Source organism: Rhinopithecus roxellana, chromosome 9 (assembly GCF_007565055.1).
Source record: "Rhinopithecus roxellana isolate Shanxi Qingling chromosome 9, ASM756505v1, whole genome shotgun sequence".
Taxonomy (NCBI): Eukaryota; Metazoa; Chordata; class Mammalia; order Primates; family Cercopithecidae; genus Rhinopithecus; species Rhinopithecus roxellana.
Genome location: NC_044557.1, coordinates 65,852,300 through 65,875,582, shown reverse-complemented (window position 1 = coordinate 65,875,582; position 23,283 = coordinate 65,852,300). Strand labels below are relative to the sequence as shown.

The window sequence follows — 23,283 nt, the reverse complement described above, 5'->3', positions numbered from 1 at the left end:
AAGAAAACATACCAGAAAATCTTAAATCCCTATGGACTGTTGAAGAATTCCTGAACATGATATCGACAGCATGATCTATAAAAGAAAAAAAAATCAACAAATTGGACTTCATCCATATTTAAAATGTTTGTTCTATGAGGAACTCTGTTAGAAGGATGAAAAGACAAGCTATAGACTAGGAGAAAATATTTGCAAAACACATACCTAGATTAGACTAAAGAACTCCAAACTCAACAACTTTTTACAAAAACAAAAATCCAATGAGGGAATGGGCAAAAAGAGATATCTTATTGTAAACAATATTTAGATGGCAAATAAGCTCATGAAAAGATGTTCAGCATCCCTAGCTACTGGGAAAATGCAAATGAATGCCATGATGAGACAGCACCACACACCTATTAGAACAGCTAAAATAAAAATAGTGGTAATGCCTGTATTAGTCTGTTCTCACACTGCTAATAAAGACATACCCAAGACTGGGCAATTTATAAAGGAAAGAGGTTTAATTGATCCACAGTTCAGCATGACTGGGGAGGCTTCAGGAAACTTACAATCATGGTGGAAGGGGAAACAAACATGTCCTTCTTCAAATGGTGGCATTGAGGAGAAGAATGTGTGCTCAGTGAAAGGGGAAGCCCCTGATAAAACCATCATATCTTGTGAGAACTCATTCATTATCATGAGAACTGGTTGGGGGAACCTCCCCTGTGATTCGATTATTTCCACCTGGTCTCTCCTACGACGTGTGGAAATTACGGGAACTACAATTCTAGTTGAGATTTGGGGTAGGACACAGTCAAACCATATCAATGTCAAATGCTGGTGAGGATGCAAAAAAATGGAATTACCATACAATGCTGGAGGATAAAATGCTAGAGTCACTCTGGAAAATAGTTTGGTGGTTTCTTTAAAACTAAACATACATTTACTATGTGACCCAGAATCACTCTCCTGGACACTTATTCCAGATAAATGAAAATTTATCTCCTCAAAGTCTGTACATAATTGTTCCTAGCAGCTTTATTTTTAATAGCCCAACACTGGAAACAAACAAAATGTCCTACAATAGGTGAGTGGTTAAGCAGGCTGTAGTACTGTCATACTATGGAATACTACTCAGCAATGAAAAGGAACAAACACCACTGATACATGCAACAACTTAGATGAATTTAAAGGACATTATGCTGAGTGAAAAAAAAAACAATATCCAAAGATCACATACTATATGATTCTATTTATTAATATTATAGGAATGACAAAATTATAAAGATGGAGAACAGATTAGTGATTGTCAAAGATGAGGAATGGGGGCCCAGGGGGTGAGTATAACTGTAAAATGGTAGTAGAATGGAGTTCTGTGTGGTGATGGAACACTTCCGTATCTTGATTGTAGTGATGGTAACATGGATGTACATGTGTGATAAAATAATATGGAACTGTAAAAGAAAATTCCATATGGGTTTGCCTCAACACAAATATTGTTCGTTCTTGGTATTCTTGGGCTTATTTATATGTGAAAAAGATACCATTTCTATGTGGTTGGCTGTTACTTGCTTTCTTTCATTCGTTATGTTTCTAAGGTGTACCCAAGCTATTGCATGCTGCTGTGGTTTATCAATATTCCGTGTTATCTAATATTCCATTTAATGACTATCACTTAAGTTATTTCTTTGTTCTCCTGTTGATGGACATTTGTGTTAAATCTAGCTTTTTGCTGTTTCGAAAAAGACATGTTTGTACATGTCTTCTGGGAAAGTGTGCAAAAGTTTCTCTGGATGTCTCAGTCTGTCTGTACTGCTATAACTAAATACCTGAGACTGGGTAATTTATAATTAATAGAAATTTATCTCTCACCATTTTGGAGGCTGGGAAGTCCAGGATCAAGGTTCAGGAAGTTTGGTGTCTCATGAAGCCTAGTTTCTGCTTCCAAGAGTGTTGCTGCCTCAGGAGGGGATACATGCTGTGTCCTCAACATGGCGGAAGGGCAGAAGGGAAAGAGGGCACTCCCTTCAACCTGGAGCCCTTTTATAAGTGTGCTAATCCCATTTGTGAGGGTGGAGCCCTCATGACTTAATCACCACCACCCAGGCCATATCTCTCAATACTGTTGCATTGGGGATTAAGTTTTAATATAAATTTTAATTTATATATAAATATAAATTTTAGACGGGACATTGTCATTCAAACCGTAGCACTAGAGAATGTACACGGGAGTGATTTGCTCAGATGGAGGGTGTGAGAGATTCAACTTCATAAGACAAGGTTAAATTGTTCCAAGTGGTTATATCAATTTTTACCCCCCACTATCAGTTTAATTTGCATTTTCTTAATTAAAGATGAGGTTGCTCATCTTTTCCTACATCCATTCACTATTAATGTTTTTCTCTTCTGTGATGTGCCTGTCAGATCTGCTGCTCATTGTTTTTCTATTGTGTTGTCTTTTTATGACCGATGTATAACATCTCTTTATATACCCTGAATTCTGATCTTTTGTTCATTTCAAGTGTTGCAAACTTGTCTCACATATTGGCTTGTGTTTTTGTTTTCTTCATTGTACCTTTGGATGAATGCAAGCTCTTCATATTACGGTTGCGAATTTATCAACTTTGCCTTCCTTTTTTTTTTTTTTTTTTTTTTGTTGTTGTTGTTGTTGTTGTTGAGAAAGAGTCTCGCTCTGTCGCCCAGGCTGGAGTGCAGTGGCCGGATCTCAGCTCACTGCAAGCTCCGCCTCCCGGGTTTTACGCATTCTCCTGCCTCAGGCTCCCGAGTAGCTGGGACTACAGGTGCCCGCCACCTCACCCGGCTAGTTTTTTGTATTTTTAGTAGAGACGGGGTTTCACTTAGCCAGGATGGTCTCGATCTCCTGACCTCGTGATCCGCCTCGTGATCTGCCCGTCTCGGCCTCCCAAAGTGCTGGGATTACAGGCTTGAGCCACCGCGCCCGGCCTGCCTTCCTTTTATGGTTAACACTTTTATGCCTTAAGAACTTCTCTCCCATTTTAAGATCAGAAAGATGTTTCCCTATATTTTCTTCTAAAAGTTTAAACCTTTTGCTTTTTACAACTAAATCTTTAATTCCTCTGGAATTACTCTTTGGGTATGGTTCCTCCTTTACTTTTGGCTCAGTTATTCCACACTTAATGAGAACCCTGTTATCTTGTAATAGCCGAGTGGATGAGAAAATCAAGGAAGAAAACCCTCATCCACTACAAGATATGGGAAGCTGGCTAATTCTTCCTTAGGTAGCCTTGAAATAAATTTTGGTAAAATGACCTGGCTTTTCTTTGCTGTAGCCAAGGCATTCTTGCTGTAGAACTTTTGCAAATGTTTGAGTGCCTCATGTTCAAAAGTAAAACAAACAAAAAGCAATGAATCCCCTGTCACCATTTGAGCTATGTCTCAGATCATTTAAATAAGCTATTTGTTGGGGAAAAAAAAAAAAAACGAAAAGGCATTTAAAATGCCTGTTTGTATAGCATTCAGAGTATGGGTTCTGCTTTTGAAGAGGTAATGCAATTTATTAGAAATATCACTGGACAGGGAGTCGAAAGACTTGTGTTTAAGCCTTGATCTGTCATCACCTGGTTGAGAAACCTCTTTGTATCAGTTAAGATTATGTGCAGTGGCCTGTAACAAGGATCCTTCTACAGTGGCTTAACCAAATAGGATTTACTTTTTCTCATATAACAGCCTGGAAGCAGACAAGCCAGGCCCAGTGCAGTGGCTCCTTCTTTCAGTTTAGGCTTCATTCACAGCATGTGGCTTTTGTTTTCATGCTTGTGACTTCATGACTGCAAGAGATAGCTCTTCCTCCAGCTTTGCATCAGAGTTGCAGGCATGATGAAGAAGAAGGGCAAAGAACAAAAAGTGAATGCCAGTGTCCTTTGAAAGCACTTTTCCGGGAGCCCTACCTAGTGACTTCGGCTTGTTTGCATCTCCAGAACCAAAATTGTTCCACCTGGCCACCATTCTTAGCTGAATCTTAACACAGCAAATTCCTGCCCTGGACAAAATCAAGATTCTGTAAGGGAAAAGGGAAGACTTGTGATTGGATAGGCAACTGGCAGTGTCTGCCCCACTGTCTAAGCTTCCAGTGGGCATGCCTGCCCACTGCTGACAGGGTTGTTTTCATGGCAAAATAGAAGATCAAATGTAAGAGTGCGTCATACACTGTAAAATGCACTTAATAAACAGAGTGGAAATATTCTGAACTATTTTCTCAGAGAGCAAATCCAATGTTGATAGAAAGTTCAGGTTGGGTGTGGTGGTTCATGCCTGTAATCTCAGCACTTTGAGACACTGAGGTGGTAGGATGACTTGAGGCCAGCAGTTTGAGACCAGCCTGGGCAACATAGTGAGCCCTCATCTGTATTAAAAAAAAAAAGTTAGCCAGGCATGTTGGGGCATCCCTGTAGTCCCAGCTATTCTGGGGGCTGAGGCAGGAGGATTTCTTGAGCATAGAAGTTTGAGGTTACACTGAGCTATTATTGCTCTACTGCACTCCCATCTGGGTGACAGAGTGAAACTCTGTCTCCCTAACTCCGCAAAAAAAAAAAAAAAAAAAAAAAAAAAAAAAAAAATCCAACAAAATATATAGCCTCGGGTCATCAATATCTATTGAACTTCCACTCATTCTCTTTCGGACATCTGCAGATAAGCTGAGTACTAGGGTTTTTATACAAACACATCCTCAAATATCAGTCTTCAGATTATTGTGAAGCACTGTTGTGGTGGACATTTGCTGATGCCCTTCCCACTTTCCCTTTCCTTTAAGTACCTCCAGTGTCTCTCTATGTGATGTTTGTTTGGATTGACCCTACTCTTACCACCAGGGATAAGCCTTGACTAGTTTAAGACATTTGACATATGAGACCCCAAAATACAGTGGCCGATTCAGCAATGGGCCATCAGAATGACCTCAGAACTTTCATTGAGACTGCCATGACACTGACACTATCCTCTTGGATGATAGATATGTGATCTTGAACTGCTACAACCATTTTTATTGCACCCGAAGGGGAGCAGCCTGAGGGTGAAGCCAATTCACAAAGAATACCTGTACCAAGAGAATTGTCTAGAATCGAATGATACAATAAACTGGTGGTTTCCCAAAACCAATCTTACTTCTGGGATTTTCCCCAGCTCAATGAACCAAATATTTCCTTATTTTGTTATTTATTTGTATAAGTGAGTTTGAGCTGGGTTTTCTGTTACTTGTAACCAAATGATTCCTAAGTGATAGTTTCTATATATATTCCAGGAAAAATTATATATATTTTATTACTTTAACATATTATTTATTCCTTTAAATAATTGAAATGTATTTAAATAATGTCGTATTTAATATATGTGTATATGTATATATTTATATTTAAGTTAGTTTATTCTAATGTTTATAATCCTTCCTGAATTAAGGCCATAAGGCCTGAATGTTACTCAGCATGCCTGTTTCTCCCTGTAATAAATTGTCTGCATAGCATCTGTCCAGAGGAGTTGACAGTGAGATGCTCGGAGCTGATTCATACTCTGGGGACTGTGCCTGTTACCTCTGGGTTACAAGACTCATTCCTGAGTACTTTGAACCAAAAACCAATTAGGCTAATATACATCAGTGTTCTTGGAGGCGTGTTTCCTGTTTCCTGTTTGTGAAGGCACCTACAAAAGAAATAAAAGTGACAGTCTCACCAAAACTTTTACAGAGCTGTCAAATGTTCAAGTACAATATTCACTAATTATGAGTGATCTCGGTTGCAGGGCATCTGATCTCCTGGTATTAAAATCTGTCGCCATACTGAGGAAGGCCCCAAGATCCCAGGCATTGAGTGACTGCATACTGTGAGTTAGTTTTTTAATCTCTTGAAAGGGTTAAATTGTGTAAATTATGATTCAAAATGCAAAGCTGTATCCTAGGTAGGTTTCTGTGTGTTTATATATTTGTATTTGCTAAGTAGAAAAATAAGCTTTGTCATGGGGTAGCCATTTCCATTTTTAACTCTTGATGAATGTGTATGTTACTGAAAAGAAAGCTATACACCCATTTTAATTTAAAAAAAATTCTGTTCTCTTTTTTAATGACTGATTAAACGGAAACCTCATTTAAGTGTAAGACATTTAGTAAAACAAAACAAAACAAAACAGGACATATGATAATGGAGTAAAAAACCTGGCTTGTTGATTCCTGGAAAAAAAGTAATTTATACCCCTCCTTACTTTCCAAATGGACTCATTTAGTATAGAGGATTGAAGAGGATATTATGCAGCAAGTAGATGGGATGTTTTCTAATTCAAAAAAGATTCTTTTGAAATTCTATTATAGTATAATTAGGGCAGCAACACCAGCAATAGTGAATTTCCTGCTAGAAGAGGAACATTATTACTTTCCTAATTTGTTGATATGACTCTCAAAAGCCATCTCATTGAACAGTTAGGAAATTGGCTTTTCAGGAAGGGAAATCTACTGAATTTCTTGGAAACTTTTCAAAATAAGTTAATGGCCCCAGACAAGAGCTAGTGAAGAATTGCAGGCAAAATCATATGGCTTAGACCTCAGTAATATGTTTTGTGCCTGTTTAGAAAAAAGGCATGAAGATTAATCTGATATTTATTTGGTCAAACAGTTGTGTATGAGGAACAAATGGAGAAAATAAAATAAATGAGGGTAGGGAAGATACACTAATATCAAATGAAACTTGAGTAGACTTAGCTCTTTTCATCCCACTTCCTTTTCCCTCATTAAGTCTCTATGGTTTAATTACTACCTGAGCATCATGGCTCACCTAGATGTAATAAGAAAGTGAAAGTGAAAAGTTTTTATTCCAAATTTGGTAGTCCAGTCCTTCTAATGAGATCTATAGAAGAGTAATGAAATATTTGAAGTCATGTTAAGCAAAATCTAATGTTTTTTCTTTCCTCATGGCATTGAGAACTAAGTCTCAGCCCTCTTGCATTTCTCCTGGAGGCCAAGGTAGAGTTGTGCATTGTAACTAGTAATGATCATGCAGTCTGGGAAGCTCCTTCTTCTTGAGATAATTTGGTTGAACTATTTATGGATATCACAACCCGAGACATGGCAGTCGCCATTGCTTTAGTTCCTTGGCTCTTTCTGACATCAAGCTAAAGCATAATAGGAAAATGTGTGTTTTTACCTAAAGACAGTAAAGCTTGAATAGGATTTAAGATAAGAACACTTCCCCTTGGCATGGAGGTGTGGATAATCAATATGATGCTATTGGCTTCTAGTCATTTTTGTCCCTCCTGCAGCACCTGGGTCCTTCTCTGTGTTTCTTGTTTCAGGGGCAGGTAATTCCTTGCTAGAGTGAGCTTCAAATAAGCTAGACTTCATCTCTCATTCACATGGAGCAAAGGGAGACAGCGAGAGTTCATGCGGCAGGTTTGCAGCATCTGCCAGACACAAACGAGGATGATTTGGATGAGAAATTGACAGAAAAGCTCTTGGGGCAGTGAAGAAGCCACTCCCTGCTTGACTATTAGTGGGCTCGAGAGAGTAGTGGGCAAGGCAGGGAAGAGGATGACCTCTTCAATAGAGGTTAAACTTCCTAACAGGGGCTTTCCATAAGAATGGCCTGACTTAGCAAATACTGTCCAAATAAGTCCAGATAACCATAGATGGGAGGAATACATGTAAAGAAATTATTTGAAAGCAAGGTATATAAATAGACTCTAGGTACACAATTATTACTGATTTCCTGTTGTTTGGATATCTCTCTTTAGCCTGCTTAAGCCAGGATGGTTTGTCCAGGTCCCCAGGAAATCTGTACTCTTCCCAAGGCTCCCTATGTGACTAGCTTCTTACTTATAGGATGTTACATGGAATTCCATTTTTCTGTGGTTTTCTAAACCAAGACTTCTTTGCTTCTCCTCTTAAAAGAATGAATGCTGTTTTAGCCCTTTTAGCCTAGGAGTTCATTCTTCTGTATTTTCAATGTCCCACAAATTCCCCTCTGTCAAGAAACATTGATTTCGTGAACAGAATACCTTTCATTTAGGAATAATATGGAGAGAGATTATCTCAGAGACTCAGAGCACGAGACACCAAATATTCAGAGGATAATGAAAGTGTGCTTCCAGATGTTTTCAAATATAGCCACAGAGACAAATACTCATCAGTCGAGTAATTGATTCCCTGCCAACTATTTTCCATCCAGTCATGTTCTTAATTCCAAAACAGCTAATAAATTCGGCGAAAAACAAAAACAAAAACAAACTCCTTTTGTATTAGTAGGTAGAAAAAAATAGAAAGAGAGTAGTTTATTTTCCAGCAATTTTGCAACAAATTTTTTAGTGTCATATAGACATAGGAGAATGGTGTTTCCTGGAGATGAATGATGATTTCAATTAACCAACAAATGTTGACTAAGTACCTACTAACTTGAGCCCTAGGGAAGAATGATATGGTGTAACATGGACTTACATATTTGGTAACAGATTATGTTTCTAGAAACATAACTCATTTATTTGTTCAATAACTATTTATCGAGCACTTGCTCTGCGACAAGCACTGTGTTAGATGGCGGGATATTAATAGGGACAGGAAGGCATACAGCTGAGAAGAGTGGGATTGGGAGCAAAGTTAATCAAATAATCACACAAATACATTTTACAAATGTGTTAAGTACTATGATAGAAAACAACAACAGCAAAAACAAGTAACTATGAGACTATACAATGCAGGTACCACACCTAGTCTCAGTGGGGATCAGGGAAGGCTTCCCTGCAGAAATCTGAAGGTGTGGGAGATGGGCAGAAGAATGGCCAGAGCAGAGGTTCTAAGGTAGAAGGGAGCATGGAGCTTACTAAGAATTGAGCCAAAGCTAGTGTTGCTGGAGAGCAAGGCGGGCATCCTATGGGGGAAAGCGAGAGAGGTGGCAGGAGCCAAGTCATGAAAGACTTTGTAGAGAATGAATAAATGAACTAACATGAGTAGTTTATAACAGGAAATGAGTCCTGTGGTCTTCTGTAAAAATAAAAGGAGTTTGCAATTGTATAATGATTCTGCTGATAGGGAGAAGATACTCATTTAGTCACCCAGCCCATATACCCAAGACAAAATCCCTATTCCCATGGATCTGAAATTCTAGTGGAACAGGCAGACAATATGCCAATAAGCAATATATAGGTTTTATACTAAGTTTTTGCTTATAAGTAAGTAGTGTAGGTCTTTAGATACAATTTAAAAACAATTTCAAGTATAAATTGTATTGCATGTAAGTGTGGTTATTCTTCTGTTTAGTTAAATAAAGGCATATGCTCTAGAATTCCTAAGAGGATGTTCAGGACAGGTGTCCTTCATAGTACCCAATTCACAATCAAAGACTTTGAAGAAATTTCAAGAGAGGAAAACAAGAGAGGGAAACCAGGCTTTGTATTAATTTGTTCTTGTTTCTGAGACAGTAGTGATCCCATTGTCCTCCCTGTGCCTCGTTCTGGAGTGGTGAGGGGAGGAGGAAGGGAGCAATATGAAGACTTAAATGAAACTCACCGAGTCTAACACTGATGGAGAAGGAGCTGAGAGGGAGAGCATTTCAGAGTCTATTTCTTCGGTTTTATTTTCTTCGTTTGTTTTTGAAATGGGATCTCACTCTGTTGCCCAGGCTGGAGTACAGTGATGCAATCTTGGCTTATTGAAGCCTCAGCCTCCTGAGTAGCAGGGACTACAAGGGCACACCATGCCCAGCTAATTTTTGTATTTTTTGTCGAGTCAGAGTGTGTCACTGTGTTGCCCAGGCTAGTCTAGAACTCATGGTCTTAAGCAATCCTTCTGTGTTGGCCTCCCTAAGTGTCTGACCTCTTTCTATTTCTTCTTACCAAAAGGCCTTATGATACCTTATTATATATTTAATATGCTGTATACATTTTGCACATTTAGCATCTCTAGAAAAGGTTCACATCTTAGAATCAATGTACACAGTTAAGGAGAGGGATTTCTCTCCCACATTCTCAAAAGTTCTTATTTCATATTGCTTCTTAAAGCCATTACTGACTTACAACACAGAAAACAATACATGCCTGGAACCTTATTTAAGGTTTTCAACTGTGCCTGTCGTTTACAAAGGTCTGCTGGAAGACGTCTTGATGCAATGTTTGCATAGCTATAGAGAGTATGACTGACATCAGTGGAATTACACCAGGGCACTGGTGAGGATTACCTTCAGGTCTTGTTTGCAGAAGGCAGAGGGTTTGATTGATATAAGTAGTTCATTATATCAAAGGGAGGCATAATAATTATCTGTTTTAATCTTCAGGAACCTCCTTGTTTCTGACTTTCCTACTGTATGAATCAAAGTGATTATTTCTGTATAACAAAATATCATAAACTGGGTGGCTTATAAACAACAGAAATTTATTTCCTACAGTTCTTGAGTTTGGGAAGACCAAGATCAAGTTACTGGCAGATTCGGTGTCTGTTGAGGTCCTATTTTCTGGTTCATAGATGGTGCCTTCTCACTGTATCCTCCCATGGTGGAAGGGGAAAAGAGACCCTGGGGTCTCTTTTATAAAGACACTAAATCCACCCTCATGTCCTAATCACCTGCCCCAAACTCCGCCTCCTAATATAATCACCTTGGGGGTTAGGACTTCAACATATGAATTTGGGGAGGGAGGCAGACACAAACTTTCAGACCATAGCATATGCCAAGAATCTTAGAACTGGGAGGAATGATGGACATGTTGTTAATGTGATCCTTTAGTACAAGTTTTTTTCAACATAGCACTATTGTCATTTTGAACCAGGTAATTCTTCTGGAAGGGAGTGTCTTGCACATTGTAGGATGTATTGCAGTATGCAGTATCAGTATCCTGGTGCCCATAGTATATGCCCCAGTCATGACAACCATCTGAAGACATTGCCAAATGTCTCCTGGGAAGGGCAAATATCACCCTCAGTTGAGCACCCCTGCTTTAGTGCATCCTGATCAGTGACTCACACTGCTCTGTTTGAGCCTTGTATTGTAGTTGTATCACAAATGTGTGCAATTCTAAATGTATAGCTTTCAGTTTAACAGGATGGTATCTTTATAGTTCTGTATTTCTCACATCCACATTGAAGATGATATTATCAAACCAGAATTATAAGATGAAATAATTAGATATTTACTCAGCCAAGTATGTGAAATTCTAATGTGATAATATGTTTTTCTGGGAGTCTCATTTCATTTGTTAAAACCTTAGAAAATTTTATCCTCAAAGTTTAAAGCTTACTTAGTGGTTCAGCTGTTTCTGAAGAAGATACGTTTATGAGAGTCTTAATGCCACAAAGACTCCACTTCAGTCAGCTGCAAGAATTAAGAGCCTTTTGGTGCCTTGGCACTAAACTTAAATGAGACATAAATGAGGAACATTTAATGAAATCAATTCTAGTTTTATAGGAATCTGAGAATAACAGAGAGGAAAGAAGTGCTGCTCTTGTGTCCTTTGGTGATGGTGTTTGACATTTTAGTGTAATTTATTATAATAGTATACTGGTTAATGTTCCCATATTATCTGTGGCTTAATCAACGTTTCTGAAAATGGGAAGAATGTGTTCTATCTGTCACTGTAAAGCTAAGAAATGGTATTTCAAAATTACTTCAATCATACATGATTAGATCTTCTAAAGTGGTGTTTTACTGTGCTGTGGTGCAGGGAAGACTTCAAATTGCAAAAATGTACTTAGACATATAGTAATATATGACACCATTAAAGAGATTATTTTTAAATAAAATTCCTTTTTATTTGTATTTTTTTACTTTAGTAGATATTTATTTTGTTAGGTGGTTTTATGAAAGTGAAATTCCTTTTTACTGTTATTGTTCACCTCACTTAAAGACTTCCTGCCTTAAAGTGTCACATATAGTTCAAACGAGCCAATATTATTTGGAAAATAGAGATTCTTTTGTGTCATGATGCTGTTCAGAAATATTAAGGACTTCTGATTATCTCAAAAATAAAGTTCTAACTCCTTTTCATGACATTCGAGGCCCTCTAGTAACTGGCTTCAATCCATCTTTTCACATTTATCTCCATTACCTCCCTTTGCCCTGTCCCCATATCATATTCCAGCCACAATGAAGAAGGTAGCCCGGGTCATCTTTGCACTTTTCTGCCTCCATAGCCCTTCTCACATTGTGATTTCTACCCCTCAAATTCTAATCCGCTCTTAAGAATCATTTATTTGACAAAACATTCTCAAATTTTCTTAGTTGGAATTAAACTGTCTCTTTTTTTTTGTATAATGCTTTGAAAGCACTAGATTAGTGCTTTTCATACTATCTGGGAGAGAATTCAATTTTTGAAAAACTTTCCAATTCATCACAAGTCAATAGGTGTCCTTCTGTCTGTGACTACCAGTACTTAGAATCTACCACAGGAAACTCACCATGCAAGTTTGGCAATCTCCAAACCATTCCATACCCTATTCAATGAGATGAGTTCACTTGATTACACACTTGGGTGCTGCAGCAATATCCAGCTGCTATAAAAGTTTATTGATAACTACTTGCAGTATCTGTATTTGTCTTATTGAAGTCTGATAAGACTGATCCGTAGACCACATTTTAAGCAGTGCTGTCTTAGACTCTAAGCTCCATGAGGACAGAACCTAGGGCTGCTTTTTTTCATCATCATAATCCTAGGACATGGCATTGACTGTCACATAACAGCACATTGATTACATGCAGAGGTTCTGTCAGTAGCAGTTCCTGCCTCCAGAGTAGCTTGGATTAGATCTTGATCACTTTTTAACACCTATAGGATCATCATCCTTTACTTATAACAGAAAATAAGAATAAATGGGACTATCAGGCTGATTTATTTTTAAAATACATGCTCTTTAATGTAAAATCTACTAAAAGAAAACATAATCTTAGCCTCCTGGTGCTGGTATGACCTCCTTATAAAGATCACTTGATCAATAATTTAATTTTCTTTCACTGGAGAGTTGTAAAAATTCACTTACTTCAAGTTCACTTAAGTAAAATAAAGGAAGTTTAAAAGAAATCTAAAACAATTAGCCTCTTAAATAGCAAGACTGTATGAGAGAAATGTGTTCCTTATACAAGGGAACCCCTGTAAAAAACAAAATTATATTTAAAACCAAAACGGCTTTCTATTATGCAGCTCAAGGAGAAACACTGAAACTCTTGAACAGTCTAAAATTGTATTTCTGAAAATGAGAATCACATGGAATTAGTTTAGCATCTACCAGTGTAACAGAGTAACATTTTTCAAAGTTTAAAATGTAAGAGTCTTAATAAATTACTTGACAACGCTATTTGAACATAACAGCTCTCACTTTCAGTAGTTCAAGAATGTCTTCTGAATTGGTAGGAAGTTGCAGTTGAATGTTCATAGTTTTCACTGAATGTTTCATTATATTAATGTTAACAGCCAAGAAAAACAAGGACATTTACTATATGTTTTTCCCACCCTTGGCCACTGACTTTTCTGTGGAACATTTGTTATTTCTGGGAAACATATGGCATATGCCCAGAACCGTAATTAGTAACAGTTTGATGTTATAGGAGTTCAAAATTTAGTATTTTCTAGCTTCATTAGATCAGTGGCTTCCTCTGAAATATAAAAGCAACAAATACAGATCCTAAAGATACATTCTGGACTCAGCTTTTTTCTCCTTTACTCACTGCAGTATTTGCTTGTTTTGATGGGGAGGTGTTCAAACAGCTCTTCCCCAGAGCCAGAAGGAGGCACTGCTCTAAGTACTTTATATATATCGACTTATTTAATCATTGAAGTAACAGGTGAGAAAAAAAGGGACACAAAGACATTACTTTGCCCAAAGTCACTTAAATGGGCAATTGTGTAATCAGGATTCCTCCTAGGGAGTCTGCCTCCAGGGTCTGTGTTATAACATTCATACATAGTATCTTTTATGCGATACTGTTCCTCTAATGAGATGAAAGCTTCCAGAATTCCATTGGTAAAATCTTGTTGAAAAGGTTATTTTCTTGCAGACTATTTCTGACTAATGCTTATGTAGTAGCTGAGAAATGCAGAATGACTGGGGAATGCTGGGTAGCCAGGAATGCTGGATCAATGGGGGAATGCTGGGTAATTAGGAATGCTGGGTAACCAGAGAATGCAGGGTAACTAGGAATGCTGGGTAACTGGGAATTCTGGGTAATCAGGGAATGCTGGGTAACGTGGGGAGAGGGACAAGAAGTCATTAGTTAGCAGCTCACCCTAAGCAACCTTCTAGTATCTGTAAACCAGAGGGTTGTCATTAATACAGAATCTGGGACTGCTGCAATGTTGATTATCTTCACATAAGATCCTTGAAATCAGTATTATCTTTGAATCTGAAGGATATGTATTTGTAGATGCATTTTACTTCAAATCTTTAACTGTATTTAAAATTCACAGTTTTCTAGCACTTACTACATACACATATACAATAGCTGAGAGGAGACATTTCAGGGAAAGAATGTTATTTATTAATTCGTTTATTTTTTACTTAAGACTTAAAGACTTTGTGGGGGAATGGGTTAGCAGAGAGAACCCTTAGTCTTTCCAATAGGAAATTTACCAGTGAGCTCTCATACATATCCTAGCCGGGGGAGAAAAGATAACCACTTTCACTTTGTGCTGGAAATCATCAGTTGCTTAGGCTGATTATTCAAAGAAGGCAAAACGTCTCATTGATGTCAAAATGTAGTTTGTCCCATCTTGTGTTACTAATGCAGTTATTAAGGACTGAAAATGTGATATTGCTTAGCAACATGCATAAAGTATTTACTATTATTTGATTTGAGCAGCAGCAGCAATAAGTACTATGTCTTGTAAATGTCCTGGTGACATTTTATTTTCCTTCTCATCTAACTTTGCTTGTATCCATTGCCATGGTATTAAGCAAAATGCTTAGTCTGTGGCTTGGTAGAGTGGGTTTAGATATACTCCCTTAAGTACAGAGATCAGTCCTGAAAGCTGGCATTAGCACAATGTAGAACCAAAAGGAAATTAGGCTGCAGGTAAGAAAAAGTGGTAAAGGATTCCTACAACTGTGATGGTCTATATACGTCTTCTAATTTTCACTAACGGCAAGTATATCATGATGTCCTGTGAGATGCAGGAACTTGCTATAACACTGTTCAGGCTATTTGTTTTGTTGTCTCTAGTCTTTCAGGCAGCAACTACTGTTCATAATAATCAAAAGCAAACATAATCCCTATTTCCTCCTAATGAAAAGACAGCAATTTGACTAATAACTGTGCCAGCACTCCCTTGTCATTTACACTTCATGCTGTGTGATGGAGAACGAGTTGATGTCTGCGAGAATTTGATCTGGGTAGACTTCCATCCAAGCCCTCCTTTCTTCTCCAAATTAGAATAGCAACTGTACATCTGAGAATCCGGGCATTCCTCTAGTATGTTCCCTTTTTCTGTCTCCACAGTCATCCTAGCTTGATCTCTTAAATCCTGGTATTTTTTTTTTTTTTTTTTTTTTTTTTTTTGAGGCGGAGTCTCGCTGTGTCGCCCGGACTGGAGTGCAGTGGCCAGATCTCAGCTCACTGCAAGCTCCGCCTCCCGGGTTTACGCCATTCTCCTGCCTCAGCCTCCCGAGTAGCTGGGACTACAGGCGCCCGCCACCTCACCCGGCTAGTTTTTGTATTTTTAGTAGAGACGGGGTTTCATCGTGTTAGCCAGGATGGTCTCGATCTCCTGACCTCGTGATCCGCCCGTCTCAGCCTCCCAAAGTGCTGGGATTACAGGCTTGAGCCACTGCGCCCGGCCTAAATCCTGGTATATTAACTTGACTTCTGCTTGGGGAAGAGTAAGAAATCCCAGAGGTTAGGACCATCTAGCTAGACAGACTGTCACTGAAAGAGTTGAACAGTTTTGAGACGAAAGAGGGGCCAAGCTTCTCTCATAAAAACAATAGAGAATCAGTTCACCACTACAACAGAGGCAGTCATTCATCCTGGAGGGGAAAGATGTTCCACTTGGGACTGTCACCCAGTGATTGATGTCTTTTCAATTCCAGGACATGTGGAGGTGCTTTAGGGATTTGAATCAGTGAGCACATTGTTTAATTCTTTGTCCTTCCCAGGGAGGGATCCTGAATGTGAACATCTTCCTCATGCAGTTTCAGTTTTTGGTGCCTTCCACGTCCCTTGGCTTTGCTTTTGCTTTGTTGCATCTTAGAATCATTACTTAATTATGGACCCAGTTCCTTCTGTGCACTTGCTAATTGGATGTTTTGAAAAATTGCTCCATGCTGGCTTCAATAATGAGGAGAGAATTAAAAGGCTGAGAAGTGCTGGGAAATACAGACAGACCACAATGGTCATGGAAATCTAGCAAAAACCACCGAGATATCCATTACCCCAGTAACTAATGAGGGGACATGGAGCACCGAGCAGAGAGGTTAGAAAAAAGACAATGAAGTGATGAAAGGGACAGGGTCAGTGAGGGGGCCTATTCTTGAGAAGAACACTCGCAAGGAGGGAAATCCTGTGTGAATGGTGCATTGACTGGACAGCCTGAGCTAGCTGTTGCCTCCTGTTGAGGAGGGGAGTTCCCTGAACAGGACGAACAGCCAGGACTTTGGAGTCCAGCATCCTGACATCTGTGACTGTACTCTGCCATTTACTGGCTGTGGGATGTGGAACTTTACCTCTCTGATCATCCAGTTCTTCTTCTGTGAAATGAAAAATAATAGTACTTGTGTCATAGTGTTGTGGTAAGGAATAAGTGAGATCAAGTTGGTCAGACTGTCTAGACTACTTCCCGGTACACAGCAAACTCTCAGTAGTGGCTAGTCATTATTACTATGCAGTTATGTTGTCAATTTAATAATGTAATAATAAAATATTAACACAGGTAACTTAGTCTGGCATAGCTCAGGATTTAAAATACTCTGTAGAAGAATCATTGTTTCCATTGATTCCTCTCCTTTCTCTTTCTGGCCAGTTTGTTTTTTCCCCTTTTCTCCCTCCCTCCTCTTCTACTTAGGAAGAGGAGAGGAGTTAAAAACTGGGTAAGAGGCTGGACACAGTGGCTCATGCCTGTATTCCCAGTGCTTTGGGAGGCTGAGGCAAGAGGATCACTTGAGGCCAGAAATTTGAGACCAACCTGGGCAACATAGTAAGACCTCGTCTCTACAAAAAAAAAAAAAAAAAAAAACTTTAAAATTAGCCGGGTTTGGTGGTGCACACCTGTAGTCCTTGCTGTTCAGGAGGCTGAAGCAGGAGGATCACTTGAGCCCAAGAGTTGGAGGTTACAGTGAGCTATGATTGTACACTCCAGCCTGGGCAACACAGGGAGACCCTGTCTCAAAAAAGAAAAAAATTGATTAAGGAAAATGCAGCTGTTCGGCTGGGGGCCTTTGGTTGTTGGGATATAGCAGAAGTGTGGGAAATGCTGAAAGGGGCCATCAAAGCCCAGCTGGCCAGATAATCCATGGAAACCCTTCCCAGTGTGGACCCTATCATCCTGGGCCATTACTTATTTGGCATTTAGACATAGGTAATTTGCAATTTCAGATTCTAGATTTTCTCCTCCATTAAAATGTAAACCTTTACAATGGAAAAGTTTGTTGTCTCTTTTGTTTACTGCTAATTCTCTAGTGTCTAGATACAGCTATCAGCTCCACCTTTGGGGTCTTGAAAGTCCTCAAATGGGCCTTCAAGTTCTGACACAATCTCCCCATCCCATGTTACCTCTCTGATTTTATCTCCTACTACTCTGTGAAATCTAGCTAGATATATTCAGGAGTAGTTAAGACTTTTGGGCATATGAAAGACATCTAGCAGTAAAATGTAGTAGAAAGATTTAGAATGGATCATGTTTGAGGTCTAAGTTCTAGTGCTGCTACTATTTCCTAGGGTGAAACTGGGCCAAATCATGTGGCCTTTGCAGGCTTTAGCCTCCACACTGAAAGAGTTTTGGATCAGGGTGCTTCTAATCGTAAATTTAATGGCAATGCTATCCTTGGTTATAGCATAATATGAAGTTGATTTATCCATTCAGAAACATTTCTGAGTATTTTTGGTCCCTGGTGTGAAACTGTGAATCTTAGCCTGGTGATTCATAGACTAACAGCTGCTTTCCCACCCTCTACCCCAAGCTCAGGGCTTTGCAATGGGGGCGGCAGTATGGCCAGAGCTGACATCATGTCCCATTCTTCTTAGGTCCAAGTCATTTCCATCAAGCAGCATTTCCCAGGCTTTTGCCATTCAGGTCCCATCTCCACGATTTTTACTATATCACATTCTATCTATATTATTGTTTACTTAATGTCTTTCTTTAGATCACTCCCTCTTTATATTTTACCTTACATTTGCCCTAAGCAGCAGTTATAGCTGTGAATAGCTTTGAAATCGGATATGCCTGCTATACTTTTTTCTAAAGCACATGAAAATAAATGCACAACCATAATCCACCATAACTATGCACCACTAAAATTGTCTTGAGTAACTCTAGTGGTTTGCCTTTCACACTTTGGGAAACACCACCATGAAGGTGAGAGACAGAGCTCTGGAGCCTTCACTGCCTTCAGTGTCCTTTTTCCAGTGATCTTAGACCTTGGGAGGACAGAAAAAGCCATTCTCAATGAAAATCTAAGGGAGCCCTTTCCAAGGCACTGGAGATTGTTCACTTTATTTTGATTTGGAATGTAGTGCAGAAATGACTAAGCCTTCCCGAGAGGCCAAGGGCTGCTGGAAAGAAGAAAGAAAGGTATTATGCTGGCTTAAAAAACAGAAGTCAATGGGAAAGGAACATGCTGAAGAGAAAGAGCAATTAGCTGAAGCAAAACAAAGCAGCAGAAAAGTGAGAGGAGTGCTGGGGAAAACTGCTGCAGAGAAATGCATTTGCTCTTAGAAGCAAAGCATTAGTGGAAGTTGAGAGACTTTGCAGAGATCCTCATTTCCTCCTCATTTTGGACTTTCGGATTCTCTCTCTCTTATGATGTGAGAACTGATTAGATACACACAGGGGCTCAGCTTGGAGGCCCAAAGTATGATATTCTTCAATACACTTCCTGCTATTGGAATCATGCTCTAAACAGGTCAGCTCCTCTATGACATATAGTTTTGGCATGAAAGATGGATCTAAGACTACCAGACAGAAAGAGTTAGAAATGACTGTAGGCTTTCTCTAGCATCTTTTCATACTTAATTAAGAAAGGGAAGGACCTTAACCTTTATCATGATATAGATTTGATTGACTTAGGCCCACATATCTGCAAGGGTCAGCCAAATTTAAATTGTAAACATGTTTTTAGAAAATCTGAATTTTGCAGCACAACTGGCTTGAGCAATTGGAAACAAGATGCAGGACCCCAACACAGACACTGTGTGGAATGACATCTTAGGCAAAAAGGGCATCTTACCACCAAGAAAAGTCTAAAAGAATTGGAAGAGGAGGCAGAAGAGGAGCGGTGCATCCTGCAGCAGTCAGTGGTGACAACATACAAAGATATGACTTTGGAAGAGCTGGAGGATGATGAAGACAAGTTTAATGAGGAGGATGAACATGCTATTGAAATGTACAGATGGCCAAGACTCGCTGAGTGGAAAGCAATTCAACTGAAGAATGCATTTGGAGAAGTTTTGGAGGTCTCAAGGAAGTATTATGTTCAAGAAGTTACCAAAGCTGGTGAGGGCTTGTGGGTCATCTTGCACCTTTATAAACAAGGAATTCCCCTCTGTGCCCTGATAAATCAGCACCTCAGTGGACTTGCCAGGAAGTTTCCTGATGTCAAATTTATCAAAGCCATTTTCAACAACCTGCATACCCAATTATCCTGATAGGAATCTGCCCATGATATCTGTTTACCTGGAAGAAGACATCAAGGCTCACTTGATCAGTCCTCTCGTGTCTGGCGGCATGAACCTGACAAGAGATGAGTTGGGGTGGAAACTGTCTGAATCTGGAGCAATTAAGATGAACTTGGAGGAAAACCATAAGAATCCGATTAAAGATGTGTTGCTGTCCTCAGTGCAGAGCTCTGTCCCCTGAGGAGGGACAGCAATTCCGAGGGTGACTGAGGCTGCAGCTGCTATCACGTGCTGAACTTTCTTGTGACAAGTTGTCTGGATTTTTTTAAAAAAGAAAAAGCAAGAATGAATCGTTCTGGTTTTTAGTTTTGTATAAATTATGTTTCAACTCTTTACATTGTAGAAATAATCATTGCTGGAAATTCTGTTAAATATTTTGGAACTCTTTTTTTAAACTATAGTATTTCCTCTAAAAAAAATTAAAACCAGCTATTGGTATGGCAAAAAAAAAAAAAAAGAAAGAAAAAAGAAAAGAAAATCTGAATTCCAGAGGATTAAAATATCTCTGTTTGGGAACATCTCCCCTGGCACACAGCTGAAGTAAGTGCCTGCAGATGGTCCCAGCCCTGTTGAGGGGAACTGTGTTGGGGTCTAGCATGCATTGTGCTGGGCCCCTGTCGAAGCCGATGAGTTCCAATCTAGAATTTTGATTAGGAGGAGGGAGGTATGTTAGGAGCCAAGTCAGCTGCACAAAGGCTGATTGGAAAAACCTTCTGTATTGTTTTGTGCTTTTCCAGATTTTTCTATTTAAAAATAGTGCCTATTAAGAGGGAGTGCTAATATCATTACCATCCTTTCCAAAAGGGCACAGGAACTGGGAGGCTCTGAGGAAATCAGGTATGGTCCATACAGCAGACAGGACAGATTCAGCCAAAAGACAAGAAAGAAGCTCTTGGTTAAGCTGTACCAGGAATACTATCAATTACTGTTTCCTGGGATGAATGTAGGAAAAACCTAAGAATTAAATTGCACTCAAACACATGAAATGCAGTTTCATATACTGTTTTTCTAAAACCTCAACTAGGATATTTATAATAAGGTTTTGGTTTCTTTCCAGACTTGAGAGAACATTCATCTGAAATTACATTTTTCAGGTCAGTTTCGGCCAGATGTTCTTTAGATAACTCATGAACATTTTCTTTTTTGGGTGGAGGGGTGTAGAGCATAGTCCCTTTCACCCTTTTTGAACCTTTTTGGTAGATACTGTTTCTTTCCTCATTCCCTCTTTATTTTCTCTTCTCATTTCTTGAGTCTCTGTAGAGGCTGACCTGTGGGCCAAATCCTATTTCTCCAGACCTTTGCCCCCCGTAAAACAAAACAAACAGACCATCTTTCACTTTTCAGAATTTTCAAGACTATGTCAATGCTTTGACTAAGTCAGACCTTTGTGTAGAGTACATGAATCTCAGCAGCAGCAGTGATGAGTTGGCCTCTTCCGGAAGGGAATTCACTGCATGGGTGAGGGCCATTGAGTTAAAGTGAGTTTCACAGCCCACTTTGCTACCCTTGCCTGGTTCCTGAAATGGTTCAAAGTAACAATTTAAATCATCAGAACAGAAAAAAAAAATAGGATTATTAGGTGCACTCTCTTTTATGTGATTTTTATTCTTGTTTATTTGTTTCATATGAACTTTATGTGAACAAAGGGACCTTGGTGAGTACATGTACAGCCAAATCAAACTTTAATAGAATCCCCTAAAATAAGACAGGAACTATGGGAAAAGGTTTTCTTATTAGGTATTTGTTCTGTCCATTCTCTGAAACACTCATTTCTAACACTGCTCTTTAGTAGGGAAAAAGTCATTTTTCTTTATATCTAAACTATTGAAGTCATTATATTTCTGATGGGGGGAAATTTTTAAGTATGTGAAGTAAAGAGAGTGATGGGAGGCTGAGTTGGAAAGAACACAACATCTAACTGAGTCCCCTCTTCTTCTGGTGAATTAGTATTGTCCCATGCTCATGAACTAGTGTATTTTCTGTTTTTAATTTCCTCAATTTTCAAACTGTAAAATGAAATATTATGGTGTCTGTTTCCTGGGAACAGAAAACACATGTAAATATTTGAGAAATTTGATACAGAGAATTTCGGTTTGAAGCTTGTCAAAAAGACACATGAAATCAAGCCCCAATAAAATATTTTTTCTTGCTTACATCTGGTTTATCATGATTTGATTAAATTATTCTTTGTAACATACTCCTGAATGATTTTATAACAAATACATAAATGGGAGGATAACTTACATGCCATTATGCTAACAATACCTACAATTTTAGTCATTGCACAGACATAACACTTAAAAATTAGTATAAGTATGTAGACTTTGGTTTAACTCTTTTATTAAAACAGGACTTTGAGATTTTATTGTTATCAATTAATATTTTAGGGTGCCTGAGGCAAGAGGCACATGGAACCTGCAGCCCCTCACCTTGTCTCCCCTTCCCATCCCTGGCTCTTTGTGGCAGGACTCCCATGCAATCAGGCTGTATTAGTTTTCTGTAACAAATTAGCCGCAAATGTAGTGGCCTAAAACCATGCCAATTTTTTTTTTTTTTTTTTTATACTTTAAGTTCTAGGGTACATGTGCATAACGTGCAGGTTTGTTACATATGTATACTTGTGCCATGTTGGTGTGCTGCACCCATCAACTCGTCAGCACCCATCAATTCGTCATTTATATCGGGTGTAATTCCCAATGCAATCCCTCCCCCCTCCCCCCTCCCAGTGATAGGCCCCGATGTGTGAGGTTCCCCTTCCGGAGTCCAAGTGATCTCATTGTTCAGTTCCCACCTATGAGTGAGAACATGCAGTGTTTGGTTTTCTGTTCTTGTGATAGTTTGCTAAGAATGATGGTTTCCAGCTGCATCCATGTCCCTACAAAGGACGCAAACTCATCCTCTTTTATGGCTGCATAATATTCCATGGTGTATATGTGCCACATTTTCTTAATCCAGTCTGTCACAGATGGACATTTGGGTTGATTCAAAGTCTTTGCTATTGTGAATAGTGCCACAATAAACATACGTGTGCATGTGTCTTTATAGCAGCATGATTTATAATCCTTTGGGTATATACCCAGTAGTGGGATGGCTGGGTCATATGGTACATCTAGTTCTAGATCCTTGAGGAATCGCCATACTGTTTTCCATAATGGTTGAACTAGTTTACAATCCCACCAACAGTGTAAAAGTGTTCCTATTTCTCCACATCCTCTCCAGCACCTGTTGTTTCCTGACTTTTTAATGATTGCCATGCTAACTGGTATGAGATGGGATCTCATTGTGGTTTTGATTTGCATTTTTCTGATGGCCAGTGATGATGAGCATTTTTTCATGTGTCTGTTGGCTGTATGAATGTCTTCTTTTGAGAAATGTCTGTTCATATCCTTTGCCCACTTTTTGATGGGGTTGTTTGTTTTTTTCTTGTAAATTTGTTTGAGTTCTTTGTAGGTTCTGGATATTAGCCCTTTGTCAGATGAGTAGATTG

At 39.0% G+C, this 23,283-nt stretch overlaps 1 protein-coding gene and 1 pseudogene across 1 annotated transcript in view; both read left to right on the top strand.

Moving 5' to 3' along the window:
* Nucleotides 1–23,283, top strand: part of NCALD (neurocalcin delta) — a 478,271-nt gene that overhangs the window by 241,021 nt on the left and 213,967 nt on the right. The window contains exon 4 of the mRNA XM_030937324.1: nucleotides 5,755–5,835. The gene's annotated coding sequence lies outside the window, so the exon portion shown is untranslated. The remainder of the gene's footprint in view (nucleotides 1–5,754; nucleotides 5,836–23,283) is intronic.
* Nucleotides 19,209–20,101, top strand: LOC104655150 (annotated as a pseudogene).